The 6,232-nt window shown below is 38.1% G+C and overlaps 1 pseudogene; it reads left to right on the top strand.

The window, feature by feature from the left end:
* Positions 1-4,114: 4,114 nt before the first annotated feature.
* Positions 4,115-5,714, top strand: LOC101584646 (annotated as a pseudogene).
* The last annotated feature ends 518 nt before the right edge of the window (positions 5,715-6,232 follow it).

Genomic DNA, 6,232 nt, shown 5'->3' with positions numbered 1-6,232 from the left:
ACAATCTGAGGTACAGGATCTCAGGATAAATCCTGAGGGGATTTGACTGATCTTATCAGATCCAAAAGCTACAATTCTTGTTACATTGGTCTTGCTTTATGTTAGTCTTAACCATCTACCAGAAAAGTATAAAAATGGAGTATAAGTAAAGCCATGTTGTTATGTTGAACTGTAGGGGACTCAGATCAACAACTTCTGACATTGAAAGTCAAGTGGAAAACACAATACTATTATGGACTACTGGACTATCTTGGAATATTTTGCTGAGTTCACACACCTATAATATTTAAAGACGGAACTAAACAAAAAAGGGGATACAAATGAATAACCATTTTGTATCTGTGTATTCAAAATGGTTAAGATAGATATATAGCTACATTCTCTTAATTCAAGGAGTAGAGGGATTTGTTCTAATAGTAATTGTAAATAGGATATCATGTCTGCATCTTGTAAAACAAATAACCACTAGGAAGGCCGTATGCAATGTGTTAATTATTGGAACTTTCCTAACCAATTTGATTTGAAGCTGTCTCATTGATATTTCTTTCTCAATAAAATTATGGGAGGGCCGGGGAGGTAGCTCTGTAGAATAAGTGCTTGCCTGGCAAGTGCAAGGGCCTGAGTTCAATCCCTGGTTCCACCAAAAAAAAAAAAATAAAAAAAAAAAAAAATAAAATAAAAAAAAAAAAATAAAAAATAAAATTATGGGAAAAAACCAAACAAGGGTCAGTAATCAATCTGGAGTGGTAATTTGGCCATTTACTGAGTGTATCTGTACTGTCAGTAGATTCAGGAATCAGAAAATAGCAGTTACATAGGTTCAGAAATCTAGTGGGGCTCTGTGGCTGAGAATTCTATTCATACCTGATATCTTTATCTCTCTCCTCTAATAAGTGAACCAAATTTATAATCTATCTTCAACCTCTAGAATTAGTGTCAACTTAAAGCCTGTTTCCAATAATCCCTGAAAGCTCTTGGCATTTTCTTTTGCTTATGGAATAAATCTCCTAGTAAATGATTACAAATTCCTTTGTGTAAGTTCAGAAAGAAAATCACAGTGCATACTTGTTAGTACAAGATACTATAAGTGTATCTGGCCTTTTCTCAATGGTCTGGGATATCTGTGTATGGATTTAAATCTGAGAATCAGGTGAAGAGCTTTAATTCTGTTATAGTAGCTAAAAGCAGGCTTTCCAAATCTAAAGGCCTACTGCTGTTATATTACGTGAGACCAACCATGGATATAGCTCAGTGACACAGCACCTGCCTGGCCAGCATAATAAGTTTGATTCTCAGTACAAAAATAAAAAGGACCTCTGTGGGCTGGCCAGATAGCTCAGAGGACTAAAGCACCTGTGTAGGAAGGCACAGGGACTGGTGTTCAAACCCTGGTGTGCAGTGCTGATCCCACTCCTGGGGCACACTGAGACAATGATTGAGACTGGGCATGGTAGCATGCGCCTGTAATTCCAGCACTTGGGAGGCTGAAAACAGGAGGATCACTATGAGTATGATCTGTGTAGTGAGACACTGTAGACCCTGTACTAAATACGTAAAAAAGGACCTCTGTGGGCTTTTAATTAGAGGTCTAAAGACTTTCAAGGTTAGGGGTGGTCTAGTACATGTACTCAAATATCCATTGTTTGCTGGCTTCCTCAGATTAAGTTACTTTATTCTGATTTATCAAGCAAAGATGTTGATACCTTTTGAATTATTCAATTCTTTCTAAATAATCCTATATGAGATCTATTCTTTTTCAAAAATCACTATTTTTTTCTTTGATTTTTTTTTTTTTTTTTTTTTTTTTTTTTTGAGACAGGGCCTCTTTCTCCCATTCAGGCTGTCCCTGAGCTCACTTTGTATCCCAGGCTTGTCTTAAACTCACAATGATCCTGCTGCCTCAGCCTCCTGAGTATTGGGATTACAGGCTTGTACCACCACCCCTGCTACTACTAAAATTTTCATAAAAGAATCCTGGAAAAACTATGACTTCAATTAACACATTCATTAATGTCTTATTTTAAATTTTTAGTTTTGATTTTGGGAATTTTAGCCCAGTCGGCTAAGAGAGAAAGCATATTGTATGTTTACTTGTTTTCAAAGTAAGTCTGTTGTCATGCACTAACTTCAAAATGCTGATAACAAATGACACAACTTCCATACAATTTTGCTTGATCTCCTCTTTCTAGAGTAAAACGGATGATAGTAAAATTATGCTGGACTATAAAACATAAAACTATTAGAAAAACTGAATATACAATCACTGTATTCATGCTTTATTTTCTTATATCATTAATCCCCTGGCTGCCTGAAGTCTTATCTTTAATAAGTAGTTATATCGTAGATAACCAAATGACAATTTGATTAAATTTGACTGTCTTGATAGTGCAGCATACTTTATTACTATAAAAGCATGATTTTACTGTTCTTAAGCCTGACAATTTCAGATAATCAATCCCAGATTCTTGCATTATTACAAAAGTGTGTTCTTAGAAGTCTCAAACATTCATTCACCTTGCCAGTATCTTATCAGAGTTCTTGGTATCAAATGATTCTTCATACAGAATGTTGTACTACCTGGTTCCCAACAGGTACCCTATTTACTTCATAGACTGGCATATTTTGGAGTATCTGGAAATGCGATAAGGGGCTATTTGGTTCAGTGAAACCAACATTATGTCTACAAGAGAGACTTACAATAGCTCTTTCAGTTATAATTTTGATATCTAATTATGATTATGTGTAATTTGGAGAGATAATTGTGTACATTTAGAGCTAAGTAAATCCTTTTTCAATTACCTAGAACAAATGAACAACTCTGAATGCCAATGGGATAGCAAATGTTGGAAAAGCAAAACACAAAACCCATCATTTTCATGTGGAGGAGAGAGAACTAGGGCCAATCCCCTAGCCTTAGGATGGAATTTTGTCTCACTAATAAGTGAAGAATTACTTTATATGAACTATAAAGTAACTTTAAACTCCTATGAGCTTATGAAATGTCAACAAGGACAATATCTGAATAATTACATATCCCAAAATGTTAGAGAATAGTTAATTAAAATTTATATGCTTTCACAGTTCAGTTTTTTTTTTTTTTACTTTTGTTTTTGTTTTTCTGGCTAGCAAGAGGGTGGGATAAAGGGAGAAGAACGGGCCTATCTCTGGCCTGAGCAATTTCGGTAACATTTTCTGATCAGCAGAATTACCAGATAGGAGATAGTAATATATCTAGCTAGATGTCTGATGTATATATAGGCTTTCACTGTCCCAATTTCTTTTCCTTGTCCTTGGCAGGAATTGTTTTATTTGCTAATAGTTATACATTTACAATCTTTAAGGTATTTTTTGCTTTTGTGTTTTCTGCTTGTAACAGAAGTGAGTAAAGGGGGGTGATCTATTGGGTTTATTCATGCTTTAGCAGAGAAAATGTATGTAGGTATAGTTCAGGAAATCACTGTGTCATCAGGGTAAAAGATTGTGAAAAAAGGAGCTTGACCAAGAATTCTGGGATACAGGGGGTTACCAATGCGGTAGCTACAGATTTCAGTGTGACTGTTGTCTTTACTGAGGGTAACTATACTTTTTAATGTCAAGTTGAATTTTAGTCCTTTGCCACAGGTACTCATTTTGTATGTGACTGCAAGAGGTTTTTTTCCCCCTGTGAACAGGAGTACTACCCATGGCCCAAATGTTACTATGCAAAACCAAATATTTTTGTATTACCATTTTAAACTGTTCTTTAAAAATTGTTTAAATGACCCATCTTTCTGCTTTTGATATCAAATAATGGTGCTTTTCTTTTGGACTTATTAGACAATAAATGAACACCAGAAAAAACGTGTTTAGAAAGACGCTAAAAGAAAAGGACTATTTAAAAGCAGTGGTCTTACAACCACCGTATGACCTAAAAGCAAATGTAGTTCACGCTCTACTGTGTTTGCTTTCAGGGCATCTTGAATTTGTTTAATGACAAATTCTACAAAGTTAGGAAAGCATAGATTTGTCCTTTGGAAGACATTTTTAAAAAAATTTTGAAGTTATTAAAATTATACTTATCAGGGTGGTCAGAACATGGAGATCAGAGTAGTGAGCCCCTGAAGAAGTTGCCAAAATGATGTCCACACCAGTTATACTGTTGAAAGAGGGGACTAATAGCTCCCAAGGTGTCCCTCAGCTTGTGAATAACATCAGTGCCTGCCAGGTGATTGCAGAGGCTGTAAGAACCACCTTAGGTCCCCGTGGCATGGACAAGCTTATTGTAGGTGATTGGGGCAAAGCAACAATTTCTAGTGATGGGGCCACAATTTTGAAACTTCTCAATATCATCCATCCTGCAGCAAAGGCTTTAGTGGACATTGCCAAATCTCAAGATGCTGAGGTTGGTGATGGCCCCATCTCTGTAACACTTCTGGCTTCAGAGTTTCTGAAGCAGGTGAAACCCTACATGGAGGAAGGCTTGCACTCCCAAATCATCATCCAAGCTTTCTGCACAGCTACACTGTGGGCAATTAAAAAGATCAAGGAGATCGCTGTGACCATGAAGAAGCAAGATAAAGTGGAGCAGAGGAAGCTGCTGGAGTAGTGTGCCATGATGGCTCTGAGCTCCAAGATGATCTCCTGGCAGAAAGCCTTCTTTGCTAATATGGGGGTTGATGCTCTGATGATGCTGGATGAATTGCTACAGCTTAAAATGATTGGAATCAAGAAGGTACAGGATGGAGGTGCCCTAGAGGAGTCTGCGCTGGTGGCTGGTGTTACACTCAAGAAAAAGTTCTCTTAAGTTGGATTTGAAATGCAACCTAAGAAGTACGATAACCCCACAATTGCCTTATTAAATGTTGAACTTCAGCTGAAAGCTGAGAAAGACAATGCTGAAATCAGAGTCCACATAGCAAAGGATTATCAGGCAATCATTGATGCTGAGCAGAACATTCTTTATGACAAATTAGAGAGAAGATCTATAATTCTGGAGCCAAAGTTATTTTGTCCAAACTCCATATTGGCTACGTGGCCACCCAGTACTTTGCTGTTAGGGTCATGTTCTGTGCTGGCTGTGTGCCTGAGGAGGACAATGATGGCCTGCAGAGGCTCAATCCAGCCCAGTGTAAATGCTTTATCAGCAGATGTTCTGGGCCACTGTCAGCTGTTCGAAGAGACCCAGATTGGAGGTGAAAGGTACAATTTCTTCAGTGGCTGCCTCAAGGCCAAGACTTGCAACTTCATCCCCCATGGCAGAGGTGAGCAGTTCATGGAGGAGATAGAGCAGGCTCTTCATGAAGTTAGCATGATTGTCAGAGGGGCATCAAGAATAATTCAGAGGTGGCTGGTGGTAGAGCCATCGAGATAGAGCTCTCTAAGTACCTTCAGGATTACTCAAGGACTATCCCAGGAAAACAGCAGCTATTGATTGGGTCATATGCTAAGGCCTTGGAGATGATCCCATGTCAGCTGGATTTGATGCCACAAACATCCTGAACAAGCTATGCGCTTGGCATGTCCAGGGTGGTATGTGGTATGGGGTGGACATCAACAATGAGGATATTACTGACAATTTTGAAGCTTTCATGTGGGAGTCAGCTATGGTGCTAATCAATGCCCTGACAGCAGCCTCTGAGGCTGCATGCCTGATTATGTCCATTGACAAGACCATCAAGAATCCTCACTCCGCTGTGGATACTTCTCCAACAGTGGGCCAGGGCCACCTCCCTTGACATCCTACCCATCACTCTGGCTGGCAGCTGGCTCCAGGTATGCTTGCCCTTCCTGGCTTGGCTCATTGGTATTATGAAGAAGTAGTAGTAATTGGTCTGTTCTGTTCTCACTGGAGGTTATTTACATAAAACTTAAGACTTAGATTAAAAAAAATACTTATCAAATAAAACTGCAATTTGTTCTTTCTTTATTTAAAATCCTGTTTTCCCAGTTTGAAATTTGAGCTTTGATCTTTATGTATGAATTATTCAATATAGGTCCCTTAACATGTATACTTTTATATTTCATTCTGGAATGGATTTTTCCAAGGCTTCTTTAATATCCTGTACTTTAATGTATAATGTTAATTTTTCCCAATTTGATCAATTCCTTTTAAATTTGAATGAGATTCTGTTTTTCCTCATGTACTCAGGTAACACTATTGATTCATAGTCAGTGGAGGAGGGACTTTGAGTAGATTTTGCAGTAGTGATGAGATGAGTCCAACCAGACCCAGATACACTCACCCAACCCTCCC

The sequence above is a fragment of the Octodon degus genome, unplaced genomic scaffold (genome assembly GCF_000260255.1).
Source record: "Octodon degus isolate 3935 unplaced genomic scaffold, OctDeg1.0 scaffold00040, whole genome shotgun sequence".
NCBI lineage: Eukaryota > Metazoa > Chordata > Mammalia > Rodentia > Octodontidae > Octodon > Octodon degus.
This window is presented reverse-complemented; position numbering and strand designations above follow the sequence as displayed.